Source organism: Phoenix dactylifera, unplaced genomic scaffold (genome assembly GCF_009389715.1).
Source record: "Phoenix dactylifera cultivar Barhee BC4 unplaced genomic scaffold, palm_55x_up_171113_PBpolish2nd_filt_p 000524F, whole genome shotgun sequence".
NCBI lineage: Eukaryota > Viridiplantae > Streptophyta > Magnoliopsida > Arecales > Arecaceae > Phoenix > Phoenix dactylifera.
The window spans coordinates 277,519-300,040 of NW_024067935.1; positions in this window are offsets into that span (position 1 = coordinate 277,519).

Below are 22,522 nucleotides of genomic sequence, written 5' to 3' on the forward strand. Positions count from 1 at the left end.
TAAGAGTCCCATCATACCTTTGAGGAGGCTTCCCATGAGTACTACGAGTGGACCTTCTTAGTTGTGGAGGGGGTGCCAATGCTTCAGGTTCTTGCTCTGACTGAGTCTTCTGACCAGAATTTGTAGACTCCTCTTCAGGATCCACAAAACACGGCTCAACAGGTTTTGTTTCTGATTCAGTGCTCTGCTGCATTTTCTAATTGAATACCACATCATTACTACGAATAATCTTCTTGTGTTCGGGATCCCAAAGCCGGTACCCAAACTGTTGACCTCCGTATCCAACGAAAATACACTTCTTTGATTTGGCGTCTAGTTTGCTTCTTTGACTGGAATCAACATGGACATAACTGGTACAACCGAATACTCGTAAGTGCGCCAAATCAATCTTCTTCGCTGTCCATGCTTCCTCAGGAATTCCAAATTCAAGTTTCTTTGATGGCCCTTTGTTGATCAAGTAGGCAGCAGTGTTAACTGCTTCTGCCCAAAACTGCTGTGGCAATCCAGCATGTATCCTCATACTCCTGGCACGCTCATTAATTGTTCTGTTCATCCTTTCAGCAACTCCATTTTGTTGTGGTGTTCCTGGAACTGTCCTTTGCCTGACGATCCCAGCATCTGCACAGTAGTCCTCAAACTCCCTGCTACAATACTCACCACCGTTGTCCGATCTCAGGCATTTCAACCTCTTTCCTGTCTCGAGTTCTACCATCGCCTGCCATCTCCTGAAGACCCCAAATACCTCTGACTTGTGCTTCAAGAAGAACACCCAAAGCTTCCTAGTAGCATCATCAATAAAAGTAACATAGTACTGAGATCCACCAATGGAAGAAACTGGTGCAGGCCCCCACACGTCCGTGTGCACGAGATCTAGCTTTTCTTGCTTCCGAGGTTTACCTTCTTTGTTGAATGAAACACGCTTCTGCTTTCCGAGAACACAATCCTCACAGAAGTCCATCTCAACACTCCTGAGACCCTGCAGCTTTTCCAACTGGTGCATCACCTCCAGTCCCTGATAACTCATGTGCCCAAGTCTACAATGCCATAACTTGGTGTCCACATCTGCTGCAACAACTCCAATAGAGTTCTCCGTGCCGTTGGTGACATAAAGTGTCCCAACCTTCTTGCCACTAGCTACCGTCAACGAACCTCTGGATATCTTCCACTGATCAGCTGTGAAAGTAGCCTTGTACCCCTGGCTCGCCAACTGTCCAACAGAAATCAGATTCCTCTGCAGTTGAGGTACGTGCCGTACGTCCTCAAGCTCAAGTGAAGATCCAGAAACCAACTTCACTTCCGCGCTTCCCCTTCCTTGTATGGTGCAAGGCTCTCCATCCCCTAGGTAGACTTTGCCAAAGTCTCCCTTCTCATATCCTCCAAGAAGCTTCCGTTGGGATGTAGCATGGAAAGACGCGCCCGAGTCTATCACCCAAGACTCGTCACAGGTAGACAAAGATAGAACGAGGGCATCCATATCACCGTCTTCAGCAAGATTTGCCAGATCCTTGCTGACTCCTTCGGTGTGGTCGCCTTGCTTCCCTTTAGGAGATTTGCAATCCCTCCTAAAGTGCCCCGTCTTCCCGCAGTTCCAGCACTTCGCTCCCTTGTTCTGAGGTGCTCGAGACCTGTTGGATCTCGACTTCGAGTCGCTTCGAAATCGACCGTCCTTCTTTTGTCTTCCCCGGTCAGAGGTGTTTAGTGCACTTCCAGACGACTCCGTAGCTCCAGAAGATTTCCTTCTTGCTTCTTCACTCAGAAGCACTCCCACAACGTCATCAAAAATCAACTTCCCCGTTGCCGAAGAGTTGCTCACCGCCATCACCAGGCCCTCCCAGCTATCAGGCAATCCGGAGAGGATTAGCAATGCCCGAATCTCATCGTCAAAACTAATCTCCACTGACTCCAACTGGGCCGTGAGTCCATTGAACTCGTTGAGGTATTCTGCTACGCTGCCGCCATTTTTCATACGAAGATTAAACAACCTCTTCATGAGAAATACCTTGTTTGATGCTGAGGGTTTCTCGTACATCCACGACAATGTTGCCATCAACTCCATCGTCGTCTTCTCGTTTTTGATGTTGAATGCCACTTGGGATGCAAGTGACAATCTGATGGTGCCGAGCGTCTTCCGATTGAGGACCTCCCAGTCTTCATCGGACATCTTCTCTGGTTTCTTTGCTCTACCTCCAAGAGGTAAATAGAGATCCTTCTGGTAAAGATAATCTTCTATTTGCATCTTTCAAAACCCGAAGTTCGTGCCATTGAACTTCTCAATTCGCAACTTCCCTTCATCCGCCATTGCAGAATAACCAATAGCTCTGATACCAATTGTTGTCGGCGCCCCGCACCGGAACCCACTCACACCAGCGCCGCCACCGACGTCGGACAAGCAAGAGAGATACAAACGGATAAGCACTCTCTCGCTCCCTCGACTCCGGACTCAAGGATCACCTCTTCGCTCCGCCTACGAAGGGCAAAAGATTACCCCGTGGTATCAGTAGGGTAAAACACTTGAGCACCGCAACGGATTATCAAAGATCAAAGGAAGAAGAAAGAAGAAAATAGCAAAGCAAACACAAAAATGTAACGAGGTTCGGCTACAAATAGCCTACGTCCTCCACCGCTCCAAATCTCAATAAGGATGAACTGATTACAGAGATAGCACACACCCGAACGATCACAAGCGATCGATCTACAAGAGATTCACACAGAATTCCCTTTGCACAGAAGTAGGATCCCAATCCTCTTCTTCTCTAGAACCCTAGCCTCACAAACAAGAGTCTCTCTCAAATATACGGCCAATCACCTTACCCTAGGGCTCTCATGAGTCCTATATATAGTCTCAAGACCTTCAGATGATCATAGCCGTCGAAACGCCACCAAAAACACCAAAAGAAAATCGTCCGTACGATTTTTCGCGAGCCCGAGTCGACTCGGCTGAAGTCCGAGTCGACTCTGGCACGTCTGAACAACTTCCAGTTTAACTGGCACGATCTCGAGTCGACTCCACTGTATCTCGAGTCGACTCGACGATGCTCCGAGTCGACTCGACTGTAGTTCGAGTCGACTCTGACAGTCCAGACAGAAACATGGTTTTTGCGGCTTTCTCCTCTCGGGTCGACTCGACAGACCTCGAGTCGACTCGACTGTTCCCGAGTCGACTCGACTGAAGCTCGAGTCGACTCCGACAGTCCGCCAGACAGAAAACTATGCAGAATTGATTTTCCTTCAATTCTCTTCATCACCAAAGGTCTCCACATACCCCAACAAAAGACAACTATCTGCACCTGTTTCTGTTAATGCCACCGTATCCTTGGTGTCATTGGTCATGTAGAGAGTCCCCAACTTGTTCCCACGTGCTATCACCATAGCTCCTTTGGTGATTTTCCATGAACCACCTACGAAGGTAGTAACATACCCTTCGCTGTCAAGCTGCCCAACAGAAATCAAGTTTCTCTTCAAGCCTGGGATATGCCTCACATTCTTCAGTTTCCACACTGACTGATTCATCATCCTGATATGAACTTCACCTGTCCCCACAATATCTAAAGGCTCATCATCAGCGAGATAAACCTTTCCGAAGTCTCCTGCAGTGTAGTTTAGCATACACTCCTTCCGTGAGGTAGAATGAAACGAAGCTCCAGAGTCTAGTATCCACGATTCCATAGGGCTGTCCACGCTGAGAATCAAAGCATCGTTGGCTTCATCTGTGGTTGCATTCACGGACACCTCGTTCTGCCCCTTGCTTGGATTCTTCTTTCTAAGCCAACAATTCTTCCTCGTGTGGCCCATCTTGCCACAATGCCAGCAGCCATCGCCTTTCGATCTAGACTTGCTCCTCCTCTTAGACTTCGATCTGCCACGGTTTTCACTGCGTTGCACAGTTCTTCCTCTGCCTTCAGATGTGTTCAGAATCGAACCAGATTTCACACCAGACTCCCTCCTTCTGATATCTTCACTGAGTATCAGATTTCGGACCTCCTCAAACTTCAGTTTGTTTGAGCCGCAGGAACTGCTTACAGCTGTCACCGTTGCACCCCAACTTTCTGGCAGGGAGGATAGAAGAATTAGGGCACGAACTTCATCTTCAAAACTGATTTCCACCGAACTCAACTGGCTCGTAATCAGATTGAACTCATTGATGTGATCAGTAACAGAGGAACCTTCACTCATCTTCAGATTGAATAAACGGCGCATCAGGTACACCTTGTTGGAGGCCGAGGGTTTTTCATACATATTCGACAATGCTCTCAGCAAACCTGCTGTTGTCTTCTCTTCCAAAATGTTGAACGCAACGTTTCGAGCCAACGTCAAGCGAACAACTCCCAAAGCCTGACGATCCATTAAATCCCAGTCGGCCTGTGACATATCTGTCGGTTTCATACCTTCAAGAGGTAGATGAAGTTTCTTCTGATATAAATAATCTTCGATCTGCATCTTCCAGAAACCAAAGTCTTTGCCGTCGAATCTGTCAATCTTGACCTTGCCTTCTTCAGCCGCCATTGCTCCCACTTATTTCCTTCGAACCAGATGGCTCTGATACCAGTTGTTAGGGATTCAACCCTACGATTGCGGAATATAAGAAATAGTAGGAGAAAAAGGACACGGCAAGAAACAATAACAGACGCACAAGACACCCAAGTTTATGTGGTTCGGAGTCCCTTGCTCCTACGTCCACAGCCGCACAGATCAACACTTCACTATATAATCAAAGAAAGTTACAGAGATTCAAGAGAAGAGAACACACTCTCTTTCTTACAGCAAAACAATCTCTCTCAAGACGAGCAACGCGTCGTCTTCCTGATGCACACAAAGGATCTCCTTTTGGAAACTTCTCGTTGATGAGTTCTAGGGTTTCTCAAGGTTGCCACACACCTCTCGTGTCCCACAAGAAGTCTATATATACCTCCCAATCTCTTACTTTGATTAGGGCTTCAAAAAACCTTGGCTTGAACCCGGTTCATAACTCAGCCTCGCGTGAAAATCGTGCTCGAGTCGACTCCCGCAATTCTGCGAGTCGACTCGGCCACAGTCCACAGAAAAAGCCTCTCTGTCTGCCTGTGGGAGTCGACTCCTGGAGTTCTCGAGTCGACTCCAACACTGGGGAGTCGACTCCTATGGATCTGGAGTCGACTCCAAGACTGTGCCAAGTCTGCCTGCGTGCCAGAGTCGACTCCAAGTCTGCTGGAGTCGACTCCGGACCTTGCTGAAAATTTTTTTCTTTGCTGATTCAACTCTGAATCTTTTCGAACTCTTTCCGGCTTGTCTTCCCTTGATCCTCCACCACCATAGTGCACATAGGGGTCTTGAAAAAGGGAATGGATCAGGCTCCACAACCCAACAGGAAGCTGAAAACAGCTTTTGAGAGGAAGCTCCAATTTGGAGCTTTTGGGAGGAAGCTGTTTCAGCTTTTTCGGAAAGCTATATTTTTGACCAAAATACCCCCATTTAAAAAAAAAATTTCCTCCCCCAAAACCGTCTCACCGCCTGTTCCTCTCCCTTCCTGTTCCTCTCCCAACCCACCTCCCAACCCACCCGCACCTCCCGCCCCCCCCCCCCCCCCCCCCGCCGCCCGCCTGTTCCTCTCCCAACCCACCTCCCAACCCACCCGCACCCCCCCTCCCCCCCGCACCGCCGCCGCCGCCACTGTTGTGCCTCCCTCTCCCCCGCCGCCGCACCCCCTCCCTCTCCCACGCCGCTGCTGCAGTGCCTCCCTCTCCCCCGCCGCCGCATCCCCTCCCTCTCCCCCGCCGCTGCAGTGCCGCACCCCCTCCCTCTCCCCCGCCACCGCACCCCCTCCCTCTCCCCCGCCGTCGTAGTGCCGCATCCCCTCCGGCGCCGTCGGCCACCGAGACTGCCGCCGGCCACGGCCCGGCCCCCTCCCGCAGCCGCCGCGGCCTGGCCCCCTTTCGGTGCTGCCGGCTGCGCGGGAGGAGAAGAACGGAGAAGGGGGCAGAGGAAGGAAGGAGAAGAAGAGAAGAAAAAAAGAAAAGGAAAAAAAAGAAAAAAAATAAAATAAATGAAAAGAAAAGAAAAGAATAAATAAATAAATAAATAAATATTTATATAAATGAATGAATGAATGAATAAATAAATAAGACAATAAATAAATACATTTCAATGGATAAAATAAAAAATAAATAAATGCATAAATAAAAATATATATACGAATGAACGTATAAATAAATAAATAAAAAGAAAAATAATGAGTGAGTGGCAAATAATCTGATCCTTATGATATTGATAAATATAGTGAATTTATCGCCATTGCAAATAGTTAAATAAAGAGATAATCTATTAAACAGATAAATGGTTATTTATTGTTGTATTATACTATAAATATATTATTATATTACATTATATCATAATACATTAATATATAATGTTAAATAATTTAATATTATGTTATATTATGAGAAATTAATTTATACTAATAATATATTATTTTATACCTTTATTATTGTATTATACTATACATATTATATTATATTACCTTATATCATAATACATTAATATGTTATTTTAAATAATTTAATATTATGTTATATTATGAGAAATTAATTAATACTAATAATTATAATATTTTATATCTTTATTATTGTATTATACTATAAATATAATATATATTACATTATATCATAATACATTAATATGTTATGTTAAATAATTTAATATTATGTTATATAATAGAAAATTAATTTACTCTAATAATTATATTACCATTATGCTATGCTATGCAATATCATATTACTATATTATAATAATAATATTTTATATTACAGTAATATTATACTATATCGTATATTATGTATTAATATATGTTATGTTTTATCATGCTCTATTGTATAATACTATGCAATGTCCTTTATGGTAATTTTGTCATATGAAAGTACTTTCTCAGTTTGTTTACCAAACATATGTTAAAGAGCCACAGCACTTTAAAAATATAGTTACCAAACAACAAACAGCTTTTTATAACAGCTCTACTTCAGACAGCTCTACTTCCAACAGCTCTACTGCCAACAGCTCCTCCAAACAGGGCCAAAGTGATTTGCATTGTTAATTACAAATGGTGGCATTTTCGTGATTATAATAGAATTCAGTGGCAAGCTTGCACCTGTCCACGTAAATTTACACCCTTTTCGGGGGTAGTTCTAAATACACCCCCCCGATTGCTCAGGACACCCCCCAAAAACAAAAAAAAAATACCCAAACTAACCTTTAGTGTAATTACCATTTTACCCTTAAAATTTTCTCAGTACACCCCCCTTCCTCCTCCTCCGTCTCCTCCTCCGTTTCGTTTTCAAAAGAAAAAAAAAAAACACCCTCAAATCCCCCTTAAACCCCTCGATCCATTTACATCGTTTAGGCGATCTTTGAAGGAGATTTAAGCCCCATTCGAAGCATGGACAAGCAACTAGTGATTTGGGACGAAGAATCGGCCGCAAAGGTACGTGTTCCACCTTGTTTCGAAAGTTTTTTTTTTTCACGGTTCGTGCTCCGTTCGGCACTGGATCGCCGAACAGAAGGCTTCTGTTCGGCTGCATAGTGCCGAACAGAAGCCTTCTGTTCGGCAACCCTCAGCCGAATAGAAGCCTTCTGTTCGGCTGCACAGTGCCGAACATAAGGCTTCTGTCCGGCACACTGCAGCCGAACAGAAGGCTTCTGTTCGGCACTGGGTTGCCGAACAGAAGGCTTCTGTTCGGCACTCTGCAGCCGAACAGAAGCCTTCTCGTGCCAAATCGCGTGCCGTGAATTTTGTGCCGAACAGATCCTCTGATTCATTAATTCTTGGTGATAAATTATTTTATATGTAGGGCTATGCTACAACCGAATCGAGTATAATTGGATCAGAATTTGTACTGGATTACACAAGCGAATTTACAACTTACGAGGTATTATAATATATTGTGCAATTTTGTATTAGTTTAGCGAGCTATTTTTACAACTGTGTACTTACATAAATTGTTTAATGTATAGATCTTCAAGAACTTAACGGTGACAAGCTTGAGCAGATGATTAACACATTTGGTGGGTTTGATCTGGTTATTGGTGGAAGTCCATGTAATAATCTTTCAGGTAGCAACCGCTATAGTCGTGATGGGCTGGAGGGTAAACATTCATCTCTTTTTTATGATTATTTTCGCATCTTACACCTTGTGAAGTGTATCATGGGGAAGAACTTCTGATTGCACCATCTCACTTTCTTGTTGAGCAGGCATCATCATTTCTGAAGGAAAAGTTGAGCAGGCATTATCATTTCTTTTGTTGGAAAAGAGGGCTCTGTGATGTCCTTGGTTAAGAGGTTAATCGGCTGCCCTCTCCTTGCAAGGCCAGGTCTTGCCACTGGCACCCTCTTAGGCTTTGCTGCCTTTTTTGGAGGGGAACTTTGTCCAGGGTCAGCTTTGATTGGAACAACATTTGGAGGTACCTCAGAGGGAGGTGGAGGCAGAACATCAGTCGTATCAGATTCAGGGTCAAACCCCCCACGGGAGAGTTAGATTGATTGTTTATATATGTACAATTTTTGAAAGTTGTAAATTTTTTTGGCCTCTTAGAGTCATGTACTGTGAAACTCCATCATCAATATAAATCAAAAAATATCTGTATTCGCATTGTTAGATTGATTGTTATGTGCACTGTTGTATTTTCGTAAAATAGAACGGGCCAGGCCTTACAAAGATTACACGTAAATGTACCAAAAATATATATTTTTCATTAATATCAAAGGCTTTACAAAGATTACAAAGGCTCCATCATCAATCCCTATGACGCCATCGTCGACGCGTGTACTGCTGTACGTCCGAATGAGAGGGTCCTGGATCCGAATGAGAGGGTGCTGTACTCGGGCCAGGCTCATCACCCAGAAGTACCTGATGCATCTGAGAAATAGCATCATATAGGTGCCCGGCACCTAGTGACGTAGCCTCTGGGCGACCCATCCGTACAATGTCGGTACTGATACCGACTGCATCTGCAATACGCCGCCGGTGCATGTCAGCATCATCATGACCTCCCCTAGCTCCAGAATGAGTACTCGAGCGCAGATGAGGAGGCTGAACTGCAACGTGCGTGATACGGAGATACCACTCCATATATCCCGGTACGCTGTCTGATGGCCGGGTAACTGGGTGGCTCCTGCTCGCCTGGTTCAGCACGTGGTCCTCCCACCGCTCCCAAAGCTGATCCATATAGGAGTAATGTATCCGGTACGAGCCTGCTGTGGAACCTCTGTTGGCTCGCGTAGGGGCTAGTGGCGCTCGAGGGATGGTCTGAATACGACCAAACTGTCTAAGAACCCTTTCTGGATGATAGGGTTCTACGATATCAAGGCACTTGATGGAGCCAGTAAAAAATGCGACGGGTATATATGGGCGATCTCCCCGAAGCCGATGATGGGGATCCCAAATAACCTGCAAAACAAAAGGTACATTTCAGTTTTATACTATATCGCATATTAAAAGTACTGACAAACACAAGCAAATGGTAATATGATACGTACCTCATCGATGCTCAAAAGGTCCAAGTACTCACGTAGAACCACTAAATGGTCCATCGTGGTACGGGATGGAGTGCCGGGCATCCAGCGGTGCACGCGGGGACTGGCATCAGTATACTCGAGCGACGGGTGAGGACTGAGTGCAGGAAAATGCTCATAAATCCATGCCTGCAGAAGCGTCATATAACCACTGATCTGTCTCACTGATGACCTCGACGCAATCCCCAACTGCCGATACAAATATGCTAAGGCAGCTGTACCCCAGGCATATGTGCTCACCCTATCCAGATCCCGCAGTAAACACAGATACGCTATAGGCACCCTGGTCCCACTCTTATCAGCAAAGAGTGTGCAGCCTAACAAAAATAACAAATAGGCTCGTGCTGCACACTCTATCCTCTGCTGGCTGTCTCTATCAGATACAGAGTGAAACTGAGTCCTCAGCCACTCCATCCTCACAGACTGACCGCGCGATGACAGTACCTCCTGACGCGCGTCTCCAGCTGACACCCCCAACAACTCCACAAGTAGCTCCTCAGCATCCCGATCACTCATCCTCTCAGGAGAAACTGATACTGAGGAACCTGCGACTGGAATCCCTAAAATGGCGGATACATCATCCAACGTGATAGTGATCTCGCCAAATGGTATATGGAAGGTGTTCGTCTCGGGCTGCCATCTCTCTACGAAGCCCGAAATCAGAATCTTATCGATGAATCGATAAGAGCACTGCACTAACTCTACGAGGCCCGATTGCCTCAATAGTGCTCTGAACCTGGTATTTGGTTGGTTTGAAGACCACCACTTCCATTCACCAACCTTGGCAGTATGGTTCATGCACTTGAGTGGAGCTCGTTCCTGTAATATAAATGTATAATTACTACTACTTTATAAAACATCAATAAACAAAATATAATGCTATAACAAATAAACAATACCTGTTGCCTCCAGATGGAAGCTGCTATATGCGTCCTGAAACTGATCAGGACGGACTCATCCTCTGGACCTCCTGGACATGGTCCAACGGGCTCATCGTCTTCGCCCCTAGCGGGCATATCATCATGCTCTGACTCAGGAGAGTCCGATGGCATATGAGCAGGCTCGGGAGAAGCAATCCTAGCACGACGTCTCCTAGCTGACGCCGTAGGTCTAACTCTGGCGGGACGGGGATCCATGTCTGAAAATATAGAAATTCAATGTTAGGCTACATCAAAGAAAATAATTCAATTGGCACGGCACGCGATTTGGCACCGGAACCCTTCTGTTCGGCTGCTCGGAGCCGAACAGAAGGCTTCTGTTCGGCTGCTCAGAGCCGGACAGAACCATTCTGTTCGGCACTGTGCAGCCGAACAGAAGGCTTCTGTTCGGCACCGTGCAGCCGAACAGAAGGCTTCTGTTCGGTTGAGTGTTGCCGAACAGAGGGTTTCTGTTCGGCACTGTTCAGCCGAACAGAAGGGTTCTGTTCGGCGATCCAGTGCCGAACGGAGCACTGGAGGCAGGGGGGGTGGAGCTACCTCGACGTGGTCGTGGAGGCGCCGGCGAGGTGCTCGTTGCTCGGGAGATGGCCGGGGAGGTGGTTCCGGGAGAATGCCGGCGACGAGAGGGAGAAGGGGAGAATGCCGGCGACGAGAGGGAGAAGGGGGAACGGGGGGGTTTTGGGCGTTGGCGAGGTGCACTGCACCGACCGGCGACGAGAGGAAGAAGGGGGAGACGGAGGGGGTTTGGAGGGGCTTGAGGTGCTTGAGGCGAAGTTTTTTGGGCGGAAGGGAGAAGCCGGCTGGAGTGGTGTTTTGGAGGGGAAGAGCGGGGTGGGGGGGGGGGGGGTTTGGGGGGTGTAGAGAGCAATTTAGGTGAGGGGGTGGGGAGGGTGAAGGGTAATTTAGGATTTTTCAATTTTTTAGGGGTGTCCTTAGCAAATGGGGGGTGTAGAGAGTATTTAATTTTTTTTTAATTTTTGGGGGGTGTCCTGAGCAATCGGGGGGGTGTATTTAGAACTACCCCCTTTTCGGCTGTAACCCAACTTTAGCTTGCCTATTTCAGCCCCGGTTCAAAGATATCTAAAGATATCCTCGTCTCCCGCGCAGCCCCAGATTTTGACCATTCGTCGAGAACCCCGCCCTCCCTTCACGTGACCCCTATCCCATTCATCTCACCCATCCATCTCGCCAATCCCCCATCCAACGGTTGCGAACGCCCCGAATTTGCTCAACCCCCACTGTCCCCGTATGCCTTCCGCAGGCCGACATGTGGCGAGGATCCCGGGCCCTGTAGCACGCCGTAAGGGCCACGTAGCGCGGCCGCAGCCGGTCTTCCGTACGGCAAGGGCGCTCTGAACGCCGCGCACCAGAATGCCCCTAGAGAACCGATGAAATTACGAAAACGGTACTCCCATGGATAGTGGCCTCTTTTTATTATCGTGCGGCCAGATCGGTGCCCCCTCCGCCGTCGTTTTCGTGCGGCCCACTGTACCGAAGGACTGGGGTCCACCGGATCGTGTCTGGCGTCGTGTAGAGGACACATTATACCCTGCACTCCGGATCGGTCGGGTGGGATGGCGTACAGTGAAATTACGTTCTGACGCCCAATTAGTTGTGATCGTCGACAATCAATTAATTGAGTATGAGGGTATTTTTGGGATTGAGGCGTAAGGGGGACGACATGTGGCGCACCACGTTGATGACACACGTGAATCTTGGGCTCACCAACGCTGTTGAGCACGTGCGATCCACTCGGAACGGATACACCTCTCATTGGCTGTGATCCTATTTAATTATTGTATTTGTTTATATCTGATAAATTTAATTTTGAATTCTGTTGAAAGAAAGTATTTATAATTTTTTACACTGTATTCCAAAATTACCACTCGGAATGTGTAAGGATGGTTGTCTATTACTTATGACGTGGGAGGGATATGTGTACAACCCAAAGAGCAAGAAGAATAATAGCACTACTTATTTACATCACATCACAACAATCTAATTAGCGACTAGGAGCAAGTGCTAAATCAATTTAGTTAGTAGAATTAGAGTGGATGAGAATCATGTGACTCTTTATTAATACTGGATAGAATTTGACTGTAAAATCATGCTAAAGGTGGACACCCAAACTGAATAAATAGAATTTGGCCATGATGTGGATTAGTAGGTCGAAAGATTAAGTCACGGCCATAGGCTAGTAGAAGACCATGGTGATCATATCGGTCTCAAATTTCCAAGAACAAATGATTACATTCTAGGCTGAATGAAAGGGGACATCCAACACAAGCAACATTAGTATAAATTAAAGGTCAATAAGCTATGAGTATTGGTCTAGCAATTGTAGAATAATTGTGCTCATATACTTACTTAGTGGAAGGATCATTGACAATAGTTATTAGAATAACAAAGATATGGAGGCAAACATTATTACAATTGTTAAGAGTAGGTAGTTACTTATGTATTCTAATATAAAATTAGAATTTTATTCTATAATGAGGATCTTTCAGCGGTCAACCTAATCAGTTTATCTTTATCTTTACCTTAGTTCTTTATTCTAAAAATAGCTATAACTTAGTTTTTTTATCATAGTCTACATCTATACTGTAGTCCATCATGCTGCATCTTTATCGTAGCCCAGCGCTATACCCTATTGGAGCCTAGTGCTACATTTTTTCCACCATAGTCTAACATTACTCAATTTTCTTCAAATGGTGGTGCAGTAGTGATGAAAATCATTGAATAACAAGGTATTTAGACCTATGTTGCTCTTTATGCTCCAGTTGACTTATACCTTTTCAGCTAGCCCGATGTCGATGGCATGTCCGCATATGCATTTAGGCCTCGTCTAGTCATGCTTGGCGGGCCGCTCTCTATCTCGACCAACCAAGCTTCCTAAGGATCCCGAGCTCTCTGGCTTGCTTGAAACGAAACAAAAAAAGGCAGCAACTCTATCTACCATGCTTGACAATAGGAGGCTATAGGCATACAACGACAAGGATATTTGTCAAAACTAAAAGTGGCACTCTTTTTTCTACTATTCATAATGTGAGAGGTGGGGTAGTGATACTTATTATGATAATAGTGGGGTATGTAGTATATAATAGTAAGAACAAGTATCAAAGATACGTAGTAGCACCCATCTTACATGTTACGAGGAGCCACTTATAAATATCGAATTATAATGTTGAGAAAGAACTTTTTGACTTTCAACATATTAATTAATTTCCTTATCCTTGTATTAGTTTTACTTTATCATGTACTTTGTTTTGACTAGTAAGACTCGATTTTAGGAGTAGTGTTAATGTAGATCTTTCTTATCATAACTTAGATTGCACCTTATCTGTAAGAAAATATAAAATATATAAATAAATCTACCTCATTCTATAAGCTTAAGCTTTTAGGAAAAGTGTTGATTTGAACATGGTATCAGAGCATTAAACGATCTAGTTTTTTGCCCTTCATCTCTTCATGTCGACATCCAACCATGAAGCCTCCTTCCAATCATATGAAACCTCTCTTCCCAATTCTTTCGGTGATATTGCTTCACCTTTCTTCTTACACTCATCTGACCATCCATGCACAATCCTTGTTTCCACGCCGCTCACAGGTGACAATTATTCGACGTGGAAGCGCGCCATGTGGATGGCCCTCAATGCCAAGAATAAACTTGGTTTTATCGATGGATCTCTTTCCAAACCAACTTCTAATACTGCAGAAATTCAAGTCTGGGAGCGTTGCAAGGATATGGTGCTTTCATGGTTGTTAAACTCGATTGATAAATCTCTCATCAACACTATCATCTACTGCAACAATCCAAGAGGAGTCTGGCTTGATTTGGAAGAACGATTCTCTCACAGTAATAACCCACGGGTTTTCAAGCTTAAACGTGACATCTGTACTCTCAATCAAGGTAACCTCTCACTTATGGCTTATTATAATACCATTAAAGGATACTGGGATGAACTGGCAGCACTTCAAACGAATTCGATCTGTTCTTGTGGTGGCCTGAAAGAGCTCCATTCGATCCAAGAAACCGAGAAGGTGTTCTAGTTTTTGATGGGGCTCAACGAGTCTTACACTTCTATCCGCAGCCATATTCTTGCCATGGAACCCTTACCCACTGTTGGCAAGGTGTACTCCATCCTGTTAGATGTATGCCCTAGAAGCCAATCTGGCCGACACATTGTTGATTCTAGGACATAATTTTGTACTTGACTATTTATTATTGAATAAATAAAAGGCATCTTTTTCATTCATATTGTTATTGTGTCTATGAATCGTTCAAGAAATTAATAAGATGATGATGCATATTCTCAAGAGTTGAGAATTTGAGCCATATATCATTGGTGATTAATTTCTAAATGCTCCTGATCGATGGATCATCACGAGGACGGTGATCGATCCGATAAGATCAGTGCACATATTACTTTTCTTATGGATGGACGAGACTTGAGTCCACAGTGTGGCGACACTGAAGTAATAGTGCAGGTGCTTGTTGAAGAACAAGAGTACTGAGCGTGACCAAGACAAGAAGTCACTTGGATGTCTATCCACTCGTCAGTAACTTGCTTGATGTTGCAGTAGTGTGACTAGTCCTTTGACCTGCGGTGCTTCGGCTACTCATAGTGAGGTTATTGTAGTTTGACTGCACATATACATGGTCTCTAGACATATGGGTCCATGCAGTGTAGATTGGCTACAGTAGGTTCACTGTAGGAGTAGGGTATGCACCTATATGGAATCTATCGATCTTGATAGATAAGGAGAGATCCTATGTGATTTATAAGATTGAGTTCGTAAGACCTTGGCCGGGGTAGTATGCAAAGTGGAGAAAGAGTTTTCTACTCTCGAACTTAAGTCGAATAAATCTTGACATATGACAGACGATGGGTTTGACGATTTGTCCATGACCTCCGTACTGTAGGGATCCACGATACTAAGACTGAATGATACGATAACTGCACTTAGAGGTTCATCATTCCATTCTGCTGGGTAGCCACTACATGCTGCTAGGTGTCACTGGTGGATGGTGAGACTCACAGAAAATATCTTGATGATCGATAAACCTTGATGAGTTGAGTTAGAATCGTTCCAACCCATTGAAAAGAGTTTTCAATGATATTGTGATAGAGATCGCAATATATCTCACTACCAGTCAGAATAGAACCTATGCGGTCACACACACTAGAGGTAATGACCGATCTGATGGTTGAAAAGTGATTATGAATCACGAGTAATCAATTCGATTGATAATCAGTAGAAGAAGAAAGAATGGAAATTAATTAATTGGACTTAAACACAAATCCTACTTGGAGTAGGATTCCTGGAGTCCTAATTGGATTAGGACTGGAGGTCCTACTTGGAGTAGGACTGGGAGTCCTACTTGGAGTAGGATTCCTACAATCCTAATTGAATTAGAATTTTGAATTCAATTTGGATTCGTACTTAGAATAGGATTCCTAGAAATCCTAATTGGATTAGGACTTCGGATTCAAATTAGAGTCCTAATTGGATTAGGACTAAAATTGAATAAATCCTAATTGGATTAGAATTTCTTAAGTTCTAATTAATTATTAATCTAATGAATTAACAAGACTCCTAATTGGATTAGGATTGAAGAGTTCAATTGAGTCATAATTGATTTGAGTTGTAATTGGATTAGGACTTACCTAGATTGAACCCAAATGGTTCATGATTTGGTTAAAGCCTAATGAGATTATGACTAAACCAAATAGGGGCCTCCTAATCCTCCTTAGAAGAGGACTAGGGCAACATAAGAGGGAGGGGCTCACGCCCCTCCTCCTTTTGCTTCTTGGTCGGCAACCCAAGAGGGGCCGGCGCCCCTCTTAAGGAATCTAATATGGAGCTCCTAAATGTTAGGAGCTCCACATCCTTTTTAAGAAGAAGAAGGGGGCAGCAGCTAGGGTATTGAAGCCCTCTCCTCCTCAGCCATACGGCCCCTCTCTTCCTCCTCTTGGTTCAGCCGCAAGCAAGGAGAAGAAAAGAAGAAGGCCTTGGTGGCCTCCTCCTCCTCCCTTCCTTCTTCCAAAGCAGGGAAAAGAAAGAAGGCTACAAGGGCTTTGTTCCTCTTCCTCTCTTCATCCTTCTTCTTCCTCCTCCCAAGCACAATCAAGGTTTGATTCAAAGGGAGGACATCAGCCATCAAAATATATCTCTGCAAGGGAGCTAGCACCCTGGGGAGATTGGAGCATTTGGATTGGTCCTCTGCTTCATGTGGATACCCGTAGAGGCCGGACACGTGTGCGGCTTCAAGCAAGCCTTCATCCTAAACTACGAACTTCAGTTTGCAGTGATCATCTACCCACACAAGGTGAAGATTTGATCTTCCTAATGTTATTAAAAGTTTTTAATCTTAATTTATCTACGAACGGTTTTCAATAACGTTCATGAGATGAACGTTGATCCCGCGCATGCCAATTCCGCTGCCATCTGAAATTTTTTTAATTTTCTGCGGCATGGGCGGGTTCCCAACACATCCTTCATCAGGAAGAGTAATAGCGGCTATTACACTTACCTTCAATCTCTACAGATTCTGTTGCTATGTCTGTAGGTCGCCAGAATTTTAGTTCACGCCCATCTAATTCTAAAGGTAGAGGAAGAGGACGACCACAATGTGATCATTGTGGAAAAGCTAGTCATTGGAAGGATTCATGTTACAAAATCATAGGGTATCCTGCAAATTAGGACCACTCAAGAGAGAATTTACGCTCTAATGGTAGCAAACAGAACGCACAACATGCTGCCCATCATGCAGCCAGCGGACAAAATCCATCCACAACAACTGAAAGTGCAATACCAGGCCTCACGACAGAGCAATGTAGGCAATTGATGGACCTTCTCTCACCTTCTTGTAACCTAACAGCAAATTTTTCTGGTATTGCTTCTTTGTCTAGTTGTCATATGGTTTCTTCTTCACATAAATCAGACTAGGTCTTAGACAGTGGTGCATTTGACCACATGTCTCCTAATAAGTCCTTATTTGAAACTTGTCATCCTATTACACATGAAAATCCTATTGTTTTTCCCACAGGTGAGATTGTTCCCATTGCTAGCTTTGGTACCATTTGATTATCCTCCACTCTCTCTTTATCTAATGTCCTCTATGTTCCTACTTTTAAATTCAATCTTTTGTCCATAAATAAAATCACCAAAGCTCTTAATTGTGTAGCCCTTTTATTTCCTACCTTTTGTGTTTTTCAGGACCTGCGCATGAGGAAGCTGATTGGAATGGGTGAAGCTCGTGATGGCATCTATTATCTAAAATCCTCTGGCAATTTTTCTTCACACTTAGCATCTACCATTTTCCGCACCATTGCTCCATCTTTATGGCACCAGTGTCTTGGACATCCTGCTTCTAGTTTATGTAAAAATCTTTCTTTTGCTAATATATCTTCACATTGTGATGTTTGTATTCCGGCTAAACATACTCGAATACCCTTTTCTTTGAATCGCAATAAAAGCACAACCATTTTTAATAGAATATATTGTGATATTTGGGGAGGATATCCCACTCCATCTTTTACCGGCGCTCATTATTTTCTAACAATTGTTGATGATTTTTCATGCCATACATGGGTCTACCTTATGTGTTTCAAATCTGAAGCATTCACATGTCTCAAACATTTTTTTTCTCTTATAAAAAATCAATTTCAGTCCACCATTCACCATATCCGCACCGACAATGGTCAAGAGTTTTTATCTCATTCTATGCAAAATTTATTCCATGACCATGGCATTCTTCATGAACGCACTTGTGTTGAGACCCTCCAACAAAATGGCGTTGCAGAACGTAAACATCGACACCTTCTTAATGTTGCTCGAGCTTTACGTTTTCAAGCCAACCTCCCTCTCATTTTTTGGGGTGAATGCATGTTAACTACCGCTCATCTTATAAATCGCATTCCATCTCCCAATCTTGAGAACAAATCCCCTCATGAGTTGCTTTTTAATATCCCCCCTCAATATGATCACTTGCGTGTTTTTGGATGTCTTTGCTATGCACACACACTTCATTCTTCTCATGAAAAATTTTCACCTAGAGCCTTACGATGTATTTTCCTTAGTTACCCTCATGCTCACAAAGCTTATAAAGTTTATGATCTAAAGTCCAAGAAAGTTTTCATTTCCCGTGATGTTACATTCATTGAAAACCAATTTCCATTTCAATCTACTCAACCCAATCCCTTCACCACAGTCATTCCCAACCCTATGTCTCCTATTGACCACCTATCTCCAATGTCCCCTCTTTCTAACTCTTCCCCATCCCTTTTTTCTGATCCTCCTCTTAACCTGTCTCTACCACCTCCTCGCCCAAAACGCTCCATCACTCGTCCTTCTTATCTTCGTGATTATGTATGCCCCACCTTGCCCCATAGATCCATTACGCCTTCCTCATCCAATCAGTCCTCGGCAGGTAATCCCCATTCTCTTCATTGTTTTCTCTCTTACTCTCGCTTTACCGCCAAACACCTTGTTTTTCTCTCCTCCTTGTCTGCACAGGATGAACCCCGGTCATATTCTGAAGCTGCTCGCTACTCCCATTGGCATGACGCCATGGCATCCAAGATTCAAGCATTAGACAACAACCACACTTGGTCCCTCCAATCTCTTCCTCCTGGAAAAAAACCCATTGGCTGCAAATGGGTCTTCAAGACCAAATTTAAAGCGGACGGTTCTATTGAACGCCATAAAGCTCGCCTTGTTGCCAAGGGTTACACTCAAGTTGAAGGGTTGGACTATCATGATACTTTTGCTCCCGTTGCTAAGTTGGTCACTGTTCGTTGTGTCCTTGCTGTTGCCGCTGCCAAAAATTGGTTCTTACATCAACTTGATGTTCATAATACATTCCTCCATGGAGATTTTGATGAGGAAATTTACATGACTCCGCCACCGAGTTATTGTCGTATGGGGGAGATTCGAGTCTGTCGACTCCATAAATCTCTATATGGTCTCAAGCAAGCTTCCCGTAATTGGTTCTCCAAGCTTTCTTCTGCCCTTCTTATTGCTGGTTTCCACCAATCGCAAGCTGATCACTCTCTTTTTACTCTTTCTGATCATCATTCTATTACTGTCATTCTTGTCTACGTGGATGATATTCTTGTAGTAGGTAATGACCTTCAGGCTATCACCAAGACTAAGGACTTTCTTACCACACATTTCAAAATCAAAGATCTTGGCACTCTCAAATATTTTCTTGGCCTTGAAATTGCTCGCTCTCCCACCGGCATTTTCCTCAACCAGCGAAAATATGCCTTGGATATTCTTGCCGATAGTGGCCACCTTGGTGCTCGCCCAGCCACCTTCCCTATGGGGCAGAATCTGAAGCTTACTGATCATGATGGTGACCCTCTCGTTGATCCAAGCTCTTACCGCCGTCTCATCGGCTGTCTCATCTACCTCACTATTACCAGACCAGATATTGTCTTCTCTATCAACCTTTTGAGTCAGTTTATGCATCAACCTCGCCAACCTCATTATGAAGCCACTCTTCGCATTCTCAGATACATCAAGTCTTCGCCAGGCAAAGGCTTATTTTTTCCTTCATGATTCGATCTTCAGATTTATGGCTACACCGACTCTGATTGGGCCAGCTGTCGTATTACTCGCCGCTCCACTACTGGCTATTTTATTCTACTCGGTTCTAGTCCCATTTCATGGCGCACGAAGAAACAAGTTACTGTCTCTCGCCTCTGCCGAAGCTGAATATCGTGCCATGGCCACCACAACTTGTGAACTTGTTTGGTTAAATCAATTGTTCCACGATCTTGCCATTCCTCATCCACAACCCATGCGGCTTTACTGTGACAACCAAGCTGCCCTCCATATTGCTGCCAATCCTGTTTTTCACGAACGAACGAAACACATTGAAATTGATTGCCACCTTGTTCGTGAAAAACTTTGTGCCAAGCTGATCTCCACTGCCCATGTGTCTGCTGATTCACGGCTCGCAGATATCTTTACAAAGGCCTTGGGTTGTGACTCTTTCCACCACATTCTATGCAAGTTGGGCATTACGGACCTCCATGCTCCAACTTGAGGGGGAGTATTACAGCTATACAAATCCACCATTTATGGAATATATCCCATTACGGCTCGGTATATCTTAGCCACCATGGATAAATCTACCATTACTATATATCCCATATCTCAACCACCATTTAAGGAATATATTACAGCTATACAAATCTCACAACTCATCAAATCATTGACCTCTCCTGATTCTCTCTCCATATAAATTTATCATTACTGTATATTCCATATCTCAGCCACCATTCAAGCGATCCTTATTCCCTAGAGTTGTGTATATATATGTTGTACGCTTCTGTTTATAAAATATAGAGAAAACATTTCTCCTCAATTTTCTGTCTATGTCATAGTTTCTCTTGAAAGAAAAAGCCGGTTTTTGCATGCATGTGATTTTAAAAAATTTTCAGAAAAATGCAGCGAAAAGATAGAATTAAACTCTTTAATTCCAAGCATGCAAGGGAGATCATATCTCAAAAATAAATTCAAGAAATGTTTAAACTATTTATGTAAAAATAACTATAAGCATGATTAGTCATAGAATTAGAAAATAAGCAACCCTTGTTAAGTTCTAAACCTAACTAAGATAAAATAAATCTCATACCTTATGATGAAGAGGTTGGATTTGAAGATCTGAAAGTCGAGCCTCGTAGCCACACACGTGTCTGGCCTCTACGGATGATCCACGCGAAGCTCCGGGTTGATCTGATCCCACGGAAGTGCTAGCTTGCGTGGAACCCTGCTGTGGCTGATTTTGTTCTTCCTAAAATCAATCAACCTTTGATTCATCTTATGAGATGAAGAAGGAGAAAAGGAGAAGTAATGAAGTGACCCTTTTCTGAATTTTTCAGAACTCTAAGTTCTTAAAAAAAATCATAATCATAAACCCTTGGCGTGGAGAGGAAGAGGAAAGAATTGATTCATAATGTCTCTCTTGCTACCCTTTTATAGATTGGGTTTAGGGCTTCTCCTAATCTTATTAGGAGTATGGGACTATAACCCACCCTTGGATTAATGCCAAGTGTCCAATCCTTGTGCTCATAGATGCATGACATGTGTCTACTTAATCAATTGATTAATTTTTTAATCACATTAGGATTTCTAATCTTATTAGAAGAATTAATTAATTTGGGAGCATGCATCCTACGACGCCGTGTGGACTTTAAAGTCTGCATAGTGCGAACATGACTTAAGTCATATTCATCCTACGACGACATGTGGTCTTTAAAATCCGTACAAACCTTGGTTTAATCAAATTGACCCAATCATGAACCTAAATTAATTTAGGTCGAATCCAATTTGATTTGGCTCATTAATTCAGCCCAATTGCAATCCAATTGCAATTAATTTCACTTAATTCTTCATAATAATGACTCTTAATTGACTAAAGTCAAACCCTAATTTAGCCCAAATTGAATCTAATTCAATTTGGCTTAATTAAAGTCCAATAATTCAATCAAATTGAATTTATTAGTAATCCAATTACTAATTAACCCTCCAATAATTCAAGAATTATTTTAATGCAACTTTTGCTTAGGATAATTTTGTCAATCGAATTGACCAAATTATCCCTGAATGATTTTTAATCATTAATTAGCCATTTGATCAACCTAGAAACTTCTATACGTGTGACCCCATAGGTTCGAACCTAAGCCGGTAGCACAAGAACAACTTTTTGTACTAATCGAAATGACCATCTAACAATGGTACCCGACGTCCGGATAGGACGAATGATCGCAAAGCAACATTCAAGAACCCTTGGACTATGGTTACCGTATAATTTATCCCTATGACTCCTAAATGCCAGGATGACTTCAGAGTTCTGTCAACTCTGTAATAAGTGCATCCATGATGTGATTCAACTTTAGAAATTCTGTGACTTCTCACAAGGATTACCCTGGCCAAGGTTTTGCTAAATTGAACACAAGGCATTATCTCCTGTTTCCGGGAGGGGTCAATTCCATCTTGACTCACAATTGACTACGCAAGTACTTAACTATAC